Source organism: Stenella coeruleoalba (genome assembly GCF_951394435.1).
Source record: "Stenella coeruleoalba genome assembly, chromosome: 4".
Classification (NCBI taxonomy): domain Eukaryota; kingdom Metazoa; phylum Chordata; class Mammalia; order Artiodactyla; family Delphinidae; genus Stenella; species Stenella coeruleoalba.
The window spans coordinates 15788961-15809934 of NC_137149.1; the positions used below are offsets into that span (position 1 = coordinate 15788961).

A 20974-nucleotide genomic window follows, 5' to 3' on the forward strand; every position below is an offset into this window, starting at 1 on the left:
AAAGCTTTGTAGAAAACAAAATTATAACATATTCTACTGAATCAGTAGGAGACAATCATAAACCATAAGCCTGAGATGAGGTTATTGATTTCATATGCTTCTACATCACCAGATTAAGTACATGCTATTATATATTGGTAAGTACTTTTAAAGAAATTATATTTATATGAACAACCACTTACAACTCTCTAACACAACTAAACAGAATATCTCCTTCCCCATTCTCCCATTCCTATAAAGAAGATACTTTTTTGAAGCCTTATGTTATGGAATCTCAACCTACATACAGACTGGACCATTGTCTTTCTAAAACAGGAGAAGATTGCTACCAGGTTGAAAGATTCATTTTATAGATTAATATAAATGGTTGATTGATATGAGATAATCAATAACAGCCAGTTTGGGCATAAGTTTTAGAGTTATTTAACTTGTGCTTTAAATTTTATCTATAGCCCTTCAAACTATACTAGGATACTGATTTAATTAAAATAATTCTATTAATTGAATACATTTATTTTCATAGGAACTGAATAATGTTTCACCCTAATTCTTCATTACATACAACTCAAATGTTTTAAATGTTTTAATGCCTAAAAATTTTATAAACTTTCCACAAGGGTGATGCAGAGGCCCTTAAAAAGGAATTTAAGTTTTAGAGGTTATGTTTAGATTATTCAAACTTAATTTGGTTATTTAATTGACGATATCTATACATTGTAAACTCCTAGAGACCAAAAAGAAAACAAAATAGGATAGATTAAATGTTTAAAGATTACATTGCTATGTTACATAAACATGGATGCTTATATACATGGAATTTCATTTTTATGCTATTTGTATTTATGGGGGCAGAAATCACATTGGTCCCATTTTTGTTGTTGAAATAATTTCAAAATACTCTCTAGATGGAATATATTAAAGGAAAAAATAAGAGAAGCCAAAGTTTAAATTTTAATAGCAAAGTACATAAGCCTTGGTATGCATGTATATACAGAGTATTAATTGCTAGTAAAATGCTATGTAAGAGTAACATATTATTGAGTCTATCTTTTGCATTAAATTTTATCTTTACATTTGTAGTTTTACAGTTGAAGTCCTAGAGATATTTACATTTAATTTCCTGAGTTTAGATTTCCACTTTTTCTTCAAAATATTTGTTAGAGATACTCTCCAAGGGGAAAAACTTCATCTTGATTTAATTATTTCTTTGTCATATCGTTTGGATACTTTCCAATTTTAACTACCAAAAATGATTTTTGACTACATTAATGATCCATTCTACCCAAAAGTGAGATTCAAAAGATCAAACAACTAGTATGACCTGGAAACAGAACAAAACCCATCCCATCGGAAATGCAACCCTTTCTGCAACCATTTTGGCCTTTCCACATGAACCTGCTTAAAAGGAGGCCTGATTCTAACCCCATGAGATAATATAGTTATAGAGAGATGTAAACAGTGCGTTACATATGGAAGAAGGCTGAAAAAATGGTGTGCTTCTTTTGTTTCATTTTATTTTAGATATAAAGTTTATGAAATAAGGTATTAAGAAACAACCAGCTCAATTTTTGCAGTTAACAGATACACTATTTTCTGTTGCAAATTCTATTTTTGATACATATTAATTTATTTACCCTTTGCAAGTGGATTATTAGCATAAAAATATCATCTGCTGGAATGCAATTAAAAGTACATTTAAAGCTCGATTAAAAGACTTCCGATGTTAATTAAGCAGTAGTAATAGGCAACCTGCAGAAACAAGAACTGTTAATGCCGTCATGAAAACAAACTTCCAACAACTATCCGCTGGAGAACATGAGCCGGACCGCAGATTGTTTATTGTCAAAGACTTGACTGGCTAATAAATGCTGGCAATAGCTTGAGTGCACTGGAATGCTGTGCAGCTGCTGCATTAGTCAGACTTTCCCTTTTCTGAATACTCTAATCCCTTCGATATTGCATTAAATATGTTTTCAATATTTATCTGGATAAAAATGTGCTGAATGTTGCAACAGTTTAATTCTGACGTTTGTCACACAGGAAATCTGGAAACGGCAGAAGGTAACTGCATCTTTATTGTTAAAACCTAATGCAATTCATTTCTCTCACACTCTGTGAGAGCACTCAGTAAGACTGTGATCACGCTGAGGCAGGAAAATGCCAGCAGTACTGAAGCCAAACATGAGGACTTAGTGCTTGGCTGAACGGACTTAACTGACCCCTTGCTATCCACGAAGATCTGAATTCGGGCAGGCCCCCATGACCGAATGTCATATAGCAGAATATAATAAATGGCTTTGGGGCTTGTTATAGTCTTGTTATAGTCCAAATCCTTGACAAGCCAGAAGTAGAAATCATTTATTACCATGTCACATAATTTTATTAGGTTTCCTACATGATTATCCAAACAATTGTTAGCTAATCTATTGGATGGTATATAAGGAAAGTCACTGATCCTGAAATTAAGATGTTTGAATTGTATCCCAGCTTTGGCACTAAATTGTGATAAACCCATTAGCCCCTCACAGTTTTTCTTGGACTCAGTTTCATCCACAAAAGGCTGGGTGTGATAGATCATATCTCTAAAATGATTGTCTCAAATAATTGTCTAAAATAATATGGTTATTTTTATTTAAAACACCCACGCAGCCATAAAAATATCTAAACAATGAAATAATGTAATTATAATAAATAATAACACCACCACTATTAAAATGTAATATTTCTATTTTGAAGCTAAATATTGAAATTATAAGACAACTTTGGAGAGTGTGTGACATCGAATCAGAGAAATTCATATTACACATTTTACTAGAGTTGAGTTTTCTTGCTGATATGGCAGGATAATATTACATTAGGGTGACATTTCCTCAGTTTCCAAAAATGAAAAAATATAAGCTTCTTGATTTGAATGTGTAGACTTTTTAGTTTTCTGAACGCATGAAACTGATATTAAGTAAAAATCTAGGAACTAATCAAAATCTCCAAACTTCCAATAATATCATTTAATTTATTTCATTCAATCTAGGTAATTAAAATCCCTTGAGACCGATGGAGAATGCAAATAAATATGTTAGTGATATATTATCAGTCAGTCTTTTTATGTGTCATTTAGACTACCCTCTAAAACTTCTTCTCATTGACCATGAAAGATGACCAACTCAACTGTTTCAAAGCAGTATGTGTTGGGGCTTCCCTGGTGGCGCAGTGGTTGAGAGTCCGCCTGTTGATGCAGGGGACATGGGTTCGTGCCCCGGTCCGGGAAGATCCCACGTGCCGCGGAGCGGCTGGGCCCGTGAGCCATGGCTGCTGAGCCTGCGTGGTTGGAGCCTGTGCTACGCAACAGGAGAGGCCACAACAGTGCGAGGCCCGCGTACCGCAAAAAAAAAAAAAAAAAAAAAAAGAAAAAAGAAAAGCAGTATGTGTTGAGAATAAAAATAAGCCTGACAACCAAGTCAACCTTTAGAAATTGTGTACCTCTAAAGACAGAAGTCCCTTAACAACTGTTATTGAAAACTGAGAAATTTTTATTACCAAGAAACTGCAATCAACTGATATAGTCATTTTTTACTACCTTATTTAAACCTTTGAAAAACTTTCTCAAGCTGAAGTATTGAACAAATTTGCTAGCATGACATCCAAGGCCTGCCATGATTTGATTTCCTTTTCATGTTAGAAGTTGCATTTTTCAAAGCTAATCCTCTGCTGTACATTCTACTGCATTCCAGAAGATGCTATATCTTTTCCATTTTTCACTATTTTCTCACAGTGTACATTCAATATCTATGGATATCATTCTGAAGCCCAAATTCCACCTTGCATATGAATTCTTATCTGGTTTTCCCAAATGAAACACCTCCACAATTGAGTTAGTAAAACTGTTAGTTTGTTCATTAATGTTTCATAGCTCTTATCAAATTTTGATTGATCCTATAAACATTTTCTTTTCTAAATAGAGTGTAAAGCTCTGGAGAGGTATGCTTATCCCTTTTAAAAATATAACATCTTTACTGAGATTAGACTCATACCATACAATTCACACATTTAAAGTATAAAATTCAATAGTCTTCAGGATATTCTCAAAGTTGCACAACCATTAATACAATCAATTTTAGAATGTTGTCATTAACCCAAAACAAGCCTTGCAGCCATTAACAGTCACTCTTTTCCTTCGCCAACACTCTCAGTCCTACCCAACACTAATCTACTTTCTGTCTCTATACTTGCCTATTGTGTTCATTTTTAATAATGAAACCATAAAATATGTAGCCCTTTATGACTGGATTCTTTAACCCAACATCATCTTTCTGAGGTCCATTCATGTTATAGCATGCATCAATACTTTGCTCTTTTCTATTATGAAAAAAATCATTACATTGTATGGATATACAGCTTTTAATTTTTCTATTTATTAGTTGATGGACATTTGGGTCATTTCCACTTTGAGGCTATTATAAATAATGTTGCTATGAACATCTGTTTGTAAGTTTTTGTGTGGATATATGTTTTCAATTTTCTTAATTATACGCCTAAGAATGGAATTTCTGGGTCATATGATAACTCCAAGTTTAAACTTGTGAGGAACTGCCAGACTATTTTCAAAGTGACCACATCTGAGTCTAAATTTCTAATAGCAATGTGTGAGGTTTCCAAATTCTCCACATCTATGCCAACACTTATTTATATTTTTGATTATGGTCATCTTAGTGAGTGTGAAGTAGTAACACATTACAATTTTGATTTGAATTTCCTGATGTTTAATGACCATTTGTATATTTCATCATATTTGGCAAGTTTTCAGCTATTATTTCTCCAAGTATTTTTTCTTTCCTTTTCTCTTTCTGCTCTTTCTCTGCTACTCCTATTATGTTGTATATTGGTATCCTATATTTATCTGAAGATTTGTTTATGTTTCTTAATTTTTTCTCTTTACTCTTCAGATTGCATAATCTCTGTGAATCTAAATTGAAGTTCACTGGCAATTGGTTTTTGTTGTTTTAAATATACTATTTTGCCCCTCTAGAGAAAATTTTATTTCAGTTACGGTACTTTTTGTTGTTGTTGTTGTTTGTTTGTTTTTGTTTTGCGGTACGCGGGCCTCTCACTGTTGTGGCCTCTCCCATTGTGGAGCACAGGCTCTGGACGCGCAGGCTCAGCGGCCATGGCTCACGGGCCCAGCCGCTCCGCGGCATGTGGGATTTTCCCGGACCGGGGCACGAACCCGCGTCCCCTGCATCGGCAGGCGGACTCTCAACCACTGAGCCACCAGGGAAGCCCCAGTTACGGTATTTTTAAATTCCAGAGTTTCTATATGAGTCTTTCTTCATTATTTCTATCTCTTTATTTATATTCTTTATTTGATGAGATATTGTCACTATTACTTCCTTTATTTAAGTGTTTTCTTTGTTTCTTTGAACATATTTATAATAGTTATTTTACGTGTTTGTCTGTTAAGTCTAACATCTAAGCCCTCCCAGGAAATTTCTGTCGCCTGCTTTGTTTCTATGTATGGGTCACAACTTTCAGGGTTTTCTTTTTATCATATTTTATACATTTTTGTTGAAAACATTTTTGATTTTTGATAATATACTGTGGCAACTCTGGATATTGATCTTCCCTCTCCAGGGCTTGTTATTATTGTCTTATTTGTTTGCTTGCCTGCTTATTCATTTAGAGACTTGGCTGGACTATTTGAACTAAGTATATTTCCCTATAGTGTGAGGTCTCTGATGTCACTAACTCAGAGGGTGCAGGCAGCCTTGGGTGTGTGCACAGACACCCTGGTACGTCAGTGGTTTTGACAGGGCTCTCTTTGACTTTCCCCTTCTCTCTGTTAGGCTATCTGTCTCTTTTGGTATCACACACAGCAGTTAGGCTCCAGTAACTGTCAGCTGATTGCACTATTGGTTTTGACTATGCTGTGGGGTGTGAATTGCTCCTCAGTCTAATCCAACTAAGTCTGAGGCCCTGAAGAACTAATTTTGGAGGTCAGTCTTCAAGGTTTGTTCTGACTCCAGTAAGGCCTCCTTATCTGTTTCTTTCCCTGGTTCTCTCTGATGGAGTAGCTGATCTACAGCTTAGTTTAAGGTTCTTATGATTGGCCTCCTCTAAATTGCTTCCCACCAAAATCTTCACTGTTTTTCAGATTACCTTAGCCTTTAGTTCCCCACATTCTGTTCTAAATAAAGTCATTTTTGGAGGGGAGGGCTTTGGAGGTCTGTGTTATTATGACATATCTTTACCCTTTGGGCAAAACCTCTGAGCCCCTGATCCTAAGGTGGGAGCAGAGAGAGTTGTCCATTTCTCTCAGAGAGACATTCCTGCTGGATGAGCAAGGTAGCATGTGAACCAGTTGCCTTTGGTCTTCTCAGCTTGCCCTTCCCTGCACAGAACTTCTGCCCTTTAAGCAGGCTGCAGCAAGGATAGGGTGCTAGTATTCTCAGTCTTCCTCTCTTGTAGTGGAACCACCACGCTATGGAAGAAGGAAAGCTAGGTAGAGGAAGGAAGACCCAGCCTCTCTGCTGCACTAGTCTGAAATTTAGGCTCTGCAACATGGAGCTTGGGAGAATGAGAAATGCTGGTTGATTGCCTCTCCCAGGAAGATACTGAAGCACTTGACTGATTACTGAAGGAGGAGGAAGTCCCATCTTCTTCACCACATCTACTAAGAGTAGAGATGTTATCATACTAATCTGTGGAATTGCGGGAGAGGGCACTGGTTATGGGTCAAGTGCCACCGACTCTTGCTATTCTTACCAAAATGTAGATTTTCTTGAATAAACATTTCTTCACTTGGTGTATGCCTTTAAGACAATATCCATAGACTTTAAATGTTTTCTTTTATAAAAATTTTACCAGGTTATGCCGGGGAGCCAGTCTGCAGATCTCCTCATGCCTCCATTCTAGAAGTGGCTCTTACTGCTTATCTTTTAACTCTATTCACTCATAGCTACAAAACATACATTTCTTTAAAAAAAATACTACAGGAAACTAATTTAAGTTTAATGTCAGAATATATTGGATTATAAAGTATTCAGAGTTGGCATTTTCATAGCTCACACTCAATACCCATCCCCCTCAGGGAAATCTGGATAATCTACTTACAAAACGATGTGGTTCTCTATCATGCTCATTAATGTTCAGCATAGATGGTACCCAACCAAGTACGTTTTATCAAATTGGACAGTTAATGCTACCCAATAACGTAGAACAAAGGTTCAGTATATCCTCACTCTCCAATCATCCCAACACAAACTTTCCAAAATATTCCTGAATTATTGATCTGTACAATGTGATCAGGTTACTGGTAAGGAAGTTGTTATTGTGTATTTGTCTAGATAACATTGCTATTATAACAGATAAAATCCAAAATCTCAGTGACTTAACACAGTTCTCACTCATAGACTTCAAAACTGAATTGAAAGATGCACTTAAAAAGTTTTTTTTTGGTTCTTTTGTTTTCAAAACATGGCTTCAATGATCACTACTGAAAGATGAAAAGTTATGAAGGATAATGAGTCAAAGGCTTTTATGACCAAGGCTTCTAAGTGGTGTTCTTATACTTCTCATCTGCATTGTAATATCCAGAATTCAGATGCCTGTCCCCACCAGAATATAAGGTAGAATGGGAATGCAGTTTAAATGTCATCCTAGAAATAAAAGGACATATGTCGGGCAGCCAGTTAAGTCCCTGCTCTTCTGATTTCCATACATCCACTTCACCCTTTTCCTACATTAGTTTGCTAGAGCTGCTATAACAAAGTACTACCACAGCTGGGTGACTTAAGCAACAGAAATATATTGTCTCACAGTCTTGAAGCCTCACCCCAATACTTTCCTTCAGCTTCACACAGCATTCTCCCTGTATGAATATCCTTGTGTTCAAATTTCCTGTTTTTATAAAGATATAGTTATTGGATTAGCACCTACCCTGATGACCTCATCTCAACTTAACTACATCTGAAATAGTCTTATTGCCAAATAAGGTGTCATTATAAGATACTGGGAGTTAGGACGCCAACATATGAATTTGAGGGGGGACACACTTCAACTCATAACACTATACAAATAGAACATACTCACCTTTTTACCAAGAGTAACAACACAAGTTCTCGTCCAGTAATTGCATTGAGCATGAAGTCCAGGTTTATCACTTGATGTGTGGTTCTTTGTATCTGATTCAATATGGCTTCCCTTGTGCAGGTGACCTAATATTGAAAAGATATATTATTATCAAAAAATTCTCCAGTGTTATGGATTTTACCCTGGTTTTAAGCTAACAAGTTATTCTACTATAGTGTCATTGATGATGAAAAAAATCACAAAAATCCTGTGTCAGAGACAAAGAACTGTATCACTGGTGGCACAGCAGGTAACATGAGCTGCATGTTTGCATCAGTTACTATTGACACCCCAAGTCCCATGATTGTGGCACAGGCTGATGCTGTTCACCCAATGGGTCTTCATCCCAGCCCAGGAATTCTGAGTTTATAAAATTCCCAATGTTACGATATCAATTCTGCTAACCTTTGCGCTAGTGGGAGACATTCTTATATCATTACAATAAAATGACATAATTATAATCCTGGAGGAGAAAACAGATCTCTTCTTTGCCATGGAGAGGGGCATTATCTCTGTCCCCCAAGAGGAAATTCAGTCCTCTGGGAAGAATGTGCTTTTTCAAGGTTTTCCATAGTCCATGTGTCTGTATTCTGGGAGATTATTTTCTTAAACATTATTCTTAGGGACACATCTGAAGTGAGTTTTATGTAGTGTACATTCCTTTGTGTCTGCACAGTTTTCATGGCTACTTTTGTTAGTGTATCTTTGGAGGCCTGAAGTTCGTTTTAAGACTTGAACTGTAAAAGCCTTTTTAATCTAGGCCTGTGCTTCTGTGGCACTGTATTCATTTAAAAGTTTAAAAATAAATAAATAAATAAATAAATAAATAAAAATAAAAGTTTAGTAAGTTATGTTTCTTATGTTCTATTTTATTTGGAAAAATAAACAACCCAGTTTAACCTAGAAAATTCTAAAAATCAAAATAAAGTCATGAAGTAGCTCTACCAGATATTAAAATATATGACAAAATGTAATAATTAAAACAGTTGTTGTGACGGTACCTACATAGCTATATCAGTATAATTTAGCTATAAATTTCATAAATTGGTATAAGCATATATGATAATTTAAAATAAAAATTTAATTTAAAGTAGTAGAAATTCTATATTTTAAAATAAATGATTGTGATAATTTAGTAGACCTCTGGGAAATATTTTGGAAATGATTCTTTAAAAAGTGGGAATAAATAAGAAGGGAAAAATCCAAATGTAAAAATGTTAATATTTCTCTTATTTGTGATATTTCTATAGTAGAGTTAGAAAGATCTTTGAGAGTATGATCAAAAATTCTAGATTTCATTAAAGAAAACACAGTTAACTACAGAACATTAAAAACATAAGGTTAAAATGACATACATAAAATAAAAATACAAACCATGACAGAAAAATAGCTGTATAATTTCCAATATCTATATTTTAGGAAAAAATATATCATAGTGTGCAGTTTACTAAAATTTGCTTAAAAAATATAGAGGTAGATGCTTGTATATGCATAGGTCACCTCATAAAGAATATGCAAAAAACCCCACAAAAAACCCAAATCATGGCTTTTCAAAGGTAACTCTGTGAAAGAACAAAACAAACAAACAAATAAATGGTAACTCTGTGGTTGAGGAACATGGGGTTTAACATATGAACATATGTGCCCATATATTTGCATATACTTTGTTTTAAAACTTAATAATGACTTCTTTATGACATATTTAATTTAAAAACAGAAACAAAAAAAAGAAGCCCCAAAGAATTGATCAGTAGAAAATTCATAATTGTATCTGCATTAAGTACATATAGTTTCAATGCTGTTTATTATTTCTAAAATTTTCTAAACTGCCTATATTTTAGTTTATGTAGCAGAATATATGTAAATGTGAAAACAGTACAGTCATAAAATGATTCACATTTAATTTATTAATTATATGTGTGAATCTAACTGTTCTGATCACTATTGCTATGTAACAAATCAACTTCATAACTTAGTATCTTGCAATAACCCTGATGTCTCTGGGAATATATTACATCTGTGGAAAAACAGCTGATTAAAGAAGTCTTTTTTTTTTTTTTTCTTCTATGTGTATCTGGGAAGAATGAGAGGAATATTTTTTCTTTGATCCCCTAACAGAGGACAAGGAAGTCATTGTAATTATTTGTTTTTGAAGGCCTGAAATTCCCTGCATTATAGAGAGTAAAGAGGATTACATTTTTCAAAGAAAAGCTCTGGCTTTTTAAATTTCAGGGCCTTTCAAGGGGTTGGGCGCAGCTGTACTGGATAAGAGTATTTTTTGTTTTCTTGAAGCCTTGGGCTACAAGGTATCAGTTAGGTCTCTGTAGGGGCTGGAAACTAAGTGACTAACGTCAGCCATGCAGGTGTTCAACCATGGATCAGAGACCAACTTCCAGTAAAAACTCTGCACACCAAGACTCAGGTGAGCTTCCCTGGTTGGTAGTACTTTGTACATGTCACACATCATTGCTGGCAGGTTAAGCACTATCTTTAAGATTCTACCAGAAGAGAGCACATGGAAGTATAGTGCCTTACCTGCCCTATGTGCCTTTACCTTCGCTGATTTCAAACTGTATCCTTTTTCTATAATAAGTTGCAACTGTAAGTATAATGGTTTTCTGGGTCCTGTGAGTCCTTCCAGTGAATCATTGAATTTGAAGGTGGTCTTGAGGATCTCTGATACAGTAATGTAACAAAATTCAGTATTGCTGAAGATGGCTGGGCTCTGCTGGGGACGGTATACATATATTAGAGAGGTATAACCCTGAATGTAATGGCCTTAAAAGCTTAGGTAGACGTATAGGTCGCTAAATTTAACAAATTTGAGTGGATCAACTTGGCTTAGATAATGGACATTGGCAGTGGAGACCATAACGAACTAAAGACCAGTGATATTTACTACAAATTACTGCATTGTATACAACTATGGAAAGCTAGGGAAGGAAAATGTCTTCAAAATAAAACTAAACTGAATTTTTCATTAGCCAGGTAGACAGGACCTCAAAGCTATTATGAAAAAAATACATATGGCTTATTTAATGATAAAACAAATTCAAACTAATTAAGACTCATTACTCAATATGAACATTTGTTTTCCTATTTATATAAATATTCTAAATTATTATGGAATTTAATAGAGCCTAGTTGACCACATTATGAATATTTTGCTAAATATACAATGCTAAATTTGAAGGCAGTTTGCCATGCATCTTAAGTCGTATTGTTCAATAAATTAATTTTATTTACAGGAATATCTCCAAAGCGACTCATTAAAATAGGGGAAATCCAGATATATAAGTATATTCATCACGACATCATAAAAAATAGCCCAAACTGAAGTATACCAAATGTTGAAGGGTTGATTTTGATTAAATATACAATACCAGATTTTCTCATTTAATATCATTCAACCATATTTATGTAGAAACACAGAAAATGAGTAACATTAACTCAAAACGCAGAATATGGAATTACGTGTCTATTTTATAATTTAATATTTTAAATTGTTAAAATACTTAAAATGATGAAGCCATAAAAGTAATGGAGCTAACAGATTTATATGCAGCCATTAATTTAATTAATTTGAGATGGGGCAACATTAGAGATGGCAAAAAGCACGTATTTCTCAGACACCCATTGAAACCTTGTAGTTTTCTGTGAATTCACACACACACACACACACACACACACACACAGAGTCATAACGCTAAGAAAACATTCAACAGTAGAGTATAATATTCTCCTCCAAGAGAAAGAAAGTCACTCGTTAGTGAGAAAGATGTTTTACTCCTACCTTGAACAGCAGGAGATTGGGTAGCAAGGCGAGTCCAAAAGCAGATAGCATGGCCATTTCCCTCCCCCCTCCTTGCTCTATCTTAATGTGATCTGTATTTAGTGATTGAATAAGTAGTAGCTTTTCTCAAACGTTCCTGTCTTAATCATTAGATAGCATTCAGACTTAATGAAAACATTTCCCCAGAAGACAAAGAGTAACATAAACAATTTATCATCATTCCCCCTGGTCAAACATAAACGTTTTCTGAATTGGAGATGGAGATTTGCCATGGCTTAGTGGAATTTACTATATGGCAAAAGCTGTGCAATTTTAAAGCTGAATAATTTGTTTTGTGGTACAGTAGAAATATTTATTTTGGATGAAGAGTAGTTTTCAGGAAAAAAGAAAAATGCTGACCAAGGGGAATAAGTGCTGTTTTCAGGATTGGATTTTAGCAGAAAAGAGCAGAAAAATCTGTAAAGTAAACTAAGTTTACTCCTAAGTTATATAGACATAAACATAAAAGGCAAGGAGTCAAACCCTCTCAAAGTCCACTTTCCATCCCTCCACCTAAGTTTGCTGCTATTCTTCCAGACATCTTTTTTTTTATGGATATACATAAATATATTTAGCTATCATTCTTTATAGGAAATAGAATAATCTTCTAAGACTTCTTATATTAGTCTTTATTTTATTGAACGTACCATGTGCATCTTTTCATAGCATTCAATATATATCTCCTCTTTTTCATGGCTGCTCTGTATGCACTTTAACGGATCTCTCATAGTTTAACTATTCCCTTATTGATGGGAAAGTAAGTGGTGTCCATTGCTGGTGTAATGCTTCCGTGAACATCTGTACTATGATGTAATTTCTGTAAAACAGCTTTCTGTGCACAATTAAAATTTAATGTACACTGGCAAATTACTCCCCAGAAGACAGTTACCAAATCTTATGCTTACTGTGACTATGTGAGTGCCTAGTCTCCCTTGTCTTCTCAAAGAATGGTAGAAGTCTTTAAATTGCTTGCTGGTCTGACTGGTGAAATTATATCAATGCGATAATATGAAATCCTGTATTGCAGGAACAGAAGTGTGTCTGGTTGCAACAATACCCAAATGATATTTAATTTGTTTACCCAATATATGATAGAAAGAGAAAAAAAACAAAGATAAATAAAATGATTATATATATATTTATATATTTATATTTTGCCAACAAATGTCTTTTAAAATTATCTGTATTTTCAAATGTGATAACACAAAATGTTGGTTTATACAATGTGTCTCTCTGATGATATGATGTCAGAATGACACGATAAAATGATGAAAAGTGTTTTTGAATTTGAACTATTTTATTTATTTGAATTTGAATTATTTGACTCACATATTTGGTCATATTGATTACCTGTGGCTGAACATTGTTCAAGGGACCAGGCATAGGGCAAAATAATGCCATTCAGCTTAGCATCATTACTAATGCTAAGCTGGAACATGCACAAACACAAAATGGTGGCCACGTGAATGAAGTGAAATCTGCAAGTAACTTGTTTTTCAACAAAATCCAGTTCTTATTCTCCTAACTATTGAATTGTTTGGCTTCAAGTTAACTGACACCCCATCTCTCAAGCCAATGTTCTATTCTGGCAAACATAAAAATCTGTGGATGGAATGGTAAACAAAGTTTAATTATCTACTTATTTATTTACCAAGCATTTTCTTCTTCTTTTTGTGCCTTAATCCATGTTTTACTGCAAACCAGAATAATAATATGAGCCGTATTTCAAAATTCACATCTGGAGAAATTTCTAACAGAAATCAAATCTGTTGTTCAAATTTATTTGTACTTGGAAAACAGGCCTGCATGTAAGAGAAATGCAGCTAAAGTGATTATTGAAATTGTTAAAAATGATTTTGCAAAATTAATGGAAACTAAGAAAGCAACATTTTAATGGTTTAAGTGCAAAATAACCAGAAACAGACAATTTCTATTTTCCTTTAAAAGTTTTTGTTTTGTTTTAAATCAAGAGAGCAGTGTTCAACAAAACATATTTTAGCTTCTATTGAAATGTAGAATATAGGATCTTTCTTCTATCTATCTTAAAACAATTTTCAAGCACAAGTCATCTTGAGCTTTACTTTTCTGAAGTAAAAGAAAAGATAGACAAATAGCCCTCCCTCCCCGGTGCAAGAAGGGACTATTTTTTCCCTTCTTGCAACTAATGTGCAAGGCCTTAAATCACAAGTAATTCTGTAATCTTGGCAGTATTCTTTATGGAGAATAGGCAGGTTTGATTACTTGCAATCTTTTTCAGGGATCTATCTGTATAGTGACATTAAATACATATATCTCCCTCTCTTTCTTTTTTTTTTTTTCTTTCTAAATATTACTATCTACTCTAGCTTTTGGTCAACTGCAGTTTTCTTTCACAGAAAAAAATAACTGTTAGTGGATACTTTCCTGGAAACTATCTCCCTAAGCAGTTTCATCTTAAGCAATGTATCATTAATCATTAGGCTAAAACAGTCTGGATCATCAAAACTAAGTAATATGAAAATATTTTATACTTTTATAAAGGTCTAAAAACTACAGTTCTTGGTTTATATTTCCTATCTTGCCTAAAATATAATTGGAAGCCACATTATGTTCTTAGTTTCCCAAGATTTTCTTTCTTTCTGAAATCTTTTTGTTTTGTTCTTGGTTTTTTTGTTTTTCGTTTTGTTTACCGGAGGGAGGGAACTTCATAATAAACCATTTATTCTTAAATAATATCAATATTTTCTGTAGCGTTTAGGGTTTACTGAAGCATTAGAGAAAGGATATATTAAGGAACAATACATAAATTGTCTCCATTTGTTCATATCCTCACAGGGATCTATTTAAGAGAATAATAAGTCCAGGATATTGACCTAGTGATAAATATTATAGATTGCTGATAGGGAATGGAGCAGCCTAAAAAAACTATTCTTTGAAAAAAATGTTGTATTTTTTGAACACTTCCTTTAAAAATAATATAAAAATTCATGATTAACATGAACCAAGGTACTAGAACTATGTGATTGTTCATTTAAATTTAACACAAGGTGATAATGATGTCAAAGTGTAAGGCTTTCACTGATATAGCCCATGGAACAAATAATTGTTCATTTAATCTCTAGATTTTAAAATATGGGCATCATTTAAAATATCATTTTGTGTGAAACAATTTTTTCCCTAAGATCAAAGAAGTTTTATTTACATGTAGTCAAAAATCATTATCTGCTTTCCACTTATTTTCTTCCATTTTGTTTACCACAAATAAATGGAAAAGCTAAAGAGAAAATAAGGAGAACATAGTTTGCCTTCAAATCAGTTGGGAAGACACAATTAGGATTTCCATCCCAGAAATATCACTTCTTGTTTAAGCATAGGTACAAAGTTTAATTTTAGTTGATATTCTCTTCAGTGATTTCATTTTACAGAGGCCCATCTGCTTTTCTGTTAGCCTATTCTGGTCCATCATCCCTTGTACACTTGGATATCTCAGCCATGCATTATAATCTAAGCACAACAACTGACTCTGCACTGTGCGTCTTCCAAAATAAGCACAGCTGCAGTCTTTGTATCTTTAGCAGCCTCCCTCCCCAATACTGCACAGCAGTCAGAGATGTTCAGCTATTCTAAATTTAAAGTCAGAAAGATCATCTTTCTGAGAAGCCACAGGCATTGCTTCTCCAGGCTAAGAGTTATAACAAACCATGCATTTCTGTATGGAGGAGCAGATTCATAGCTGACCAAGGTATCGAAAGCATTTCACTAAAGCATACAAACCAAGCTGGGTTGATTCTAGTGCTTTCACCTTAGGTTGGTCAACTAAAGTAGATAACATATATCTTCCTCTGAAATGTTTAGCACTAATGCTTACAGTCATGGGACTCAGGGCTCCCCTCTGTCAGGATGTAAAATGTGCCATGCTAAATGACCTTATATACAATTGTCAGGATTGTAAAGCAACCCACAAGTGTGCTGAGAAATTTATTAGAACATTATGTTTTAACACAGAACTACACTGTATCAAGATAATTTAAAATATTGATGTAAACCACACATTGTTCTAAGCGAAACTATTTCTGGCTAATCGGCAGACCCAGAATAACCTAAACTTATATACAGACCTATGCTTCTATTTTTCTGCCTCAAACTTGGTCAGCACACACTTCAATACTGTAGAGTCTATTGTAAAATTCTGAGAGAATCATGATGTCACATAAATAAGATGCCATTAGGAACACTGCTCTAATAGTTTAGTGCCTATGAAAAGATACATTATTTAACAAACATCATTTTTTTCTACCTTTACCTATATTATTTCTGAAATACTCCTGCCTTTAGAATTCTAAAAGCAAACAGTATATGTATTCATTTAGAAAAAATTCTATATCCATATATTTATAAGGTGGTGATGTATATATATGTATACACACACATATATATTGATTAAATGTACAGCTATTTGTTCCATGTGCTCTATAATATATGTATATATATATACCTGTGCATTTACCTCTCTATCTAAATCCTTTTTTAAAGTGTTGCATCTCTTTATCCCCATTGCCTCCTCCTCCTGCCTGTAACCGAGGTCAAACTGATAATTAGAAAACATTATTTTTTGGTGGCCTTTGAGTTCACCAAGTGGTGAATTTTTTTAAAAAGCCACTGAGATAAAATAATTATCATGCCCCGTCCCCAGCACCATTTCACATATTCACATTACGTTTTAGGCTCCTGATGACATCTGAATTGTCTTCTGTTTAATTAGGTAAGGGAAAGAGGGTAGAGAAATATTACTTGGAATTGAGAATAATCACTCTAGGACAGAGTAAGCAAACAAGAACAATAAATTCTAGGAAGTTACTGCAGGTCAGTCTGAAGAAAGAGGAGTTACTTTGGAACAGATGGGGGATGGTATCTTTCCTTTATGAAGCAGAGATCAAGACTGGTGTGAACTGAAGTACGACACAACACAGGAGAATAGGGCAGAAGAGTGCTGTGAAACTGCTTGGGGACTTTACCTACCCATTCAGGGTACCAACCTGAAGTTGGCCTTACTGTTCGGAAACAATACCGGATGGAATTAAGGGAAAGTCTTTAAGTCCTTGAAAGTTGGCCAGACAAGTCAATCTGTGGTTAAGATTCCAGCTACCTTCAGAGAAGAGACGCTATGTAAACTTACCTGTTTCTAGATTCCATATTTTGTCTTAATTTTCCCCTTCTTAAAAAAATTACTTTGGAATGTTTGTCCACATTAAACCAAGACATCTGAGGAAAGAGACAGCCTTTAGGGACTAACTGTGGTACCAGGCATAAAATACACCCATCAAGAAGAAAAAAAACTTAGTAAAGCTGTGGTATTTCACTCTGGTAAAACTCTGGAGCCTCAACAATTATGACCACCTCTGATAGCCCCTCTCTTCATACATGACAATTCTGAGTGAAAATAAACTAGAAAAATGACTAAACATCTTATTTTTCAGAGGCAGATTCACCATATATGCTAGATACTAATGTTACTATATGGATTCTTGCAAAAGATTGCATATAATCAAATGTGCCTATTCTCCATAAAGAATAATAGCAAGATTACAGAATTACTTGTGATATAAGGCCACACATATCAGATGCAAAAAGAGAAAAACATTTTAAACATCATTTTTCATGTTGTATATACATATAAAAGGGGGGAAGCCCTGAGGAATTGCTAAAATAACATTGTGGCATTTTTAAGACTTTAGATAATTTGAGGAAGAAATGCTTCTTTGCAAATAATTTAAGTCATCATTTGTAGAGTGTTTTTCTACAAAATGAGACTTTTGGTAAAAGGGCAAAAAAAAAAGAAAATCATGAAAGATAGCTTTGTTAACTGTCAGTGATATGTGTCTGTTATTCTTCTGCCTTGCAGACTCATAAACTACAAACCAGTTGCTTTAGAGACAGCGTTGCTATTAGCTTTCCGTAGACATTAATGCACTGCAGGGACTTTCTACCACCAAAAAAAAAAAAAGAAAATGCTCTTAAGAATTTGGAGTCATCCAAGCCACCCAGAGTGAGTGTTTTCTGGCACCCAAGGTGTTATGATTGCTACGGTCCTGTCACATGATGCTATTTTCCCAAGTAAATGTAATCTTTTTTTTTTTAAATGCTGTAAAGAACTTTGCCCAAATGCTTCCACTACAAGCCAAGACTTTTTCCCCCCAGTTTGAGAAAGAGAGCATCTGCCATTAAAAAAAATAAAATCTTTCTACAACCTCAAAATTAATTTAAAAAAGGCAGCTGCAACCATGCGATAATATTAAAGGATGTAATAAAAATAACAATTAACAAAGCAGGTACTGACATTTTTCATAGAGTCAATTTTGCCATTAGATTGATATTTGGTGAGCAGAGGACAAAAGAGGGGCAAATAGCTCCCCCTCATATTCCATCTACTGCCTCCAGGACTGGTATGAGAGGGGGCAGAGAACTGATAGAACAAAGAAAAAAAAGAGGATTTGGAAAATCCTTGGCCCTGCCACAGGATTAGTTAGAAACTCAGAGTATTGGCCCAACAATCTATTTTTTTTTTTAATAAGGGCTCCAGTGTTTCTGATATATGCTGGAATTTAAGAAGTTCTGCTCTACCTTAAGGTATTCAACTGCCAATTTTTAACACAGTGGTAATTTTTTATTTTTGTTTTTTGTTGTTCTTTGTTTTTAACCTAAGTCTAAAACATGTTCTGCAACAGAGTGGTTAGTTGATTTCATATTTTAGAACAAAATATAGGTCCTGCTTTAGTGCTAGTCATGTGGCATCTGGTGATGGAGGATGTATTTCTTCCATCCTCCTAATGTGTTAACTTTATCCATACTCAACCAAGACAATGTGTTTTTTTCTTGTTTCCAAGCTTGTGCCCCCTCACGGAACTTTCAGGAGATGGATGTTTCAAATCTTAAAGATGTTTCAAATTCTCAGTTCATTTGCAGAGCCCAGATAATTCATATAACCCTCAAAAAGATAAAAGTAAAAGCATGTTTTATTTCAGATTACCAATACCTGTCACATGTGCAGTTTTAGTAAGGAGACAACACTTTTGGACTTTTTGTATGGTATCCAGCTCAGAAAGGATTTATCCTTATGTTTTATTTACTGCCTTTAGCTGTAATTGCCTTCCTTACTTGCTTATTTATTATTAAACACACATGTTCAAAAAATGTTGAGAATTTTTTGTGGCCACCATGTTTCTCTGCTTTATTTTGTTAGTGTATAGTTTCACATTTAAATATACAGAAGGGGTTTGAGATGGCAGCATAGGGAGATCCTGAACTCACCTCCTCCCATGGGCATAACAAACCTACATCTACATATGGAATAATTCCCCCTGAAAGAGTCCTGGAAACTGAATGACCAGAATCTCCCCAACACAGGGTAAAAGAACGGCATTGAGATGGATGAGAGGCAGAGATACGGTCTCAACAAGGAAGAAAATCACACCCAAGCTGTGGTGACCTACAGTTGGGAAGGATCACAAAAGTATGAAACTTCTCCCTGAAAAGCAAGGGATTCGAGCTCCACATCAGGCACCCCAACCCTTAGATCCTGAACAGGAGAAACAAGCCTCCAGAACACCTGGCTTTGAAAACCAACAGGGAATATGTCCGGGAAAACCATAGAACTGCAGGGAATGGAAAGCCAGCTCTTAAAGGGCTCACAGGCAGACTCACTCAAACCAAAAACCAGCACAAAAACACGAGCTTGGAAAGCACATGGACCATAGGTCAAGGGAACTCACCTATTAACACCGAGACATCTGTGGCAGAGGCAGAGACTGGATAGTGCGTCTATAAGCCAAAGATTGCCAGCAAACTCCAGAACCTGGGAGAGGGACATAGAATGGCCTCCCTCACAGCTCTGAGGAAAACCCAATACTTTCAACCCCTTGATCTCAGACTGTCTAGCCTCTAAAATTGTGAGACCATAATTTTTGTTCTTTAAACCACTTAATTTGTGGTCTTTGTTATGGAAGCTTTAGCAAACTAATAAAACTAGGATTGAACATAAGAACTACTTAACAGTATTACCATTCAAAAGCTGTATGCTTCCGCCTTTACCCTATAAAAAGTATCTGTTACACACAGCTGCCACTTTCTAACAGTGCTCATTTCCAAATTAAAGCCTCTTAAGGGGGCATCTGATTGATAAATCCTGGGTCACATGCCTGTGCATGTAGGAGATTTCAAGAGATACATTTTACTTCTTCTTTGGGTGAATTATCCAAATTATCCAAATATGGGAAGTTCATTCAAAATGTGCCAAGGATCCATAAATGTAAACAATCAACATAATAAATATACACATATATATGAATATAACTTTGTTTTTCAATGGCTCAATTTCCCCCCTGCTCTATTTCTTTTTCAAAGAGACAGAATCATTATCTTAATAGTTGAAGATTTATTTCCTTCTCTTTAGGGCTGCTATAATTTCTAGGGATTTATGTATTATATTGGCATGCTTGGGAGAAATGGAAAACTACTGAACATTAATCTGTGTCCTCATCTGTTCTCTCCATTGTTGTTCCCATTTCATTTTCCCAAACAAAAGTTCAAAAAGTCCTTTGGGTCTCTGTGACTTACCTTTGCAGCTTAAAAAAAAAAAATTGTACTATTTCGTATCCTATATCTTAGGCTTGTTTCATTGATGCCACATGCAATACTTTTACTCTATTTAACTATTGGGCATTGGATTCACTAAGCCCTCATTCAAGAAGAAAGGCACTGTCTTACCTGTCCTCATGCGTATAAACCTCTCTTGGGTTTCTTCTTTTGCTTTACCCTTCTACCCTCATGGCAGTCTCATGCTCTGTAGGGCAGGAAGCAAAAACTTTTCTTATGGTCACATATCAACATCTAACCATCTTGTTTTCATCAGTCTCTTTTTTCTTTCCTCTCCATGGCCATGGCAATGAAGACAGTCTCTAATTGGCTATCTATTCTTGAAAAAAAATTTTTTTAGAATAAACTTTATATTGTTTCTTTCACGATTGGTCTTTGTAAACACAAGAG

The 20974-nt window shown here is 34.8% G+C and overlaps 1 long non-coding RNA gene across 2 annotated transcripts in view; it reads right to left on the bottom strand.

The window, feature by feature from the left end:
• LOC307185614 overlaps positions 1-20773 on the bottom strand; it is a 35825-nt gene extending 15052 nt beyond the window's left edge. Inside the window, exons 1-4 of one of the 2 annotated variants that reach the window (XR_013828113.1) lie at positions 20696-20773; positions 19702-19784; positions 10657-10846; positions 8083-8207 (exon numbers count right to left, since the gene is read on the bottom strand). This is a non-coding gene — a long non-coding RNA (uncharacterized lncRNA). Of the gene's footprint in view, positions 1-8082; positions 8208-10656; positions 10850-19701; positions 19785-20695 lie in introns of both variants that reach the window. The other variant, XR_013828114.1, reaches the window with a different exon arrangement.
• Between the last annotated feature and the right edge of the window lie 201 nt (positions 20774-20974).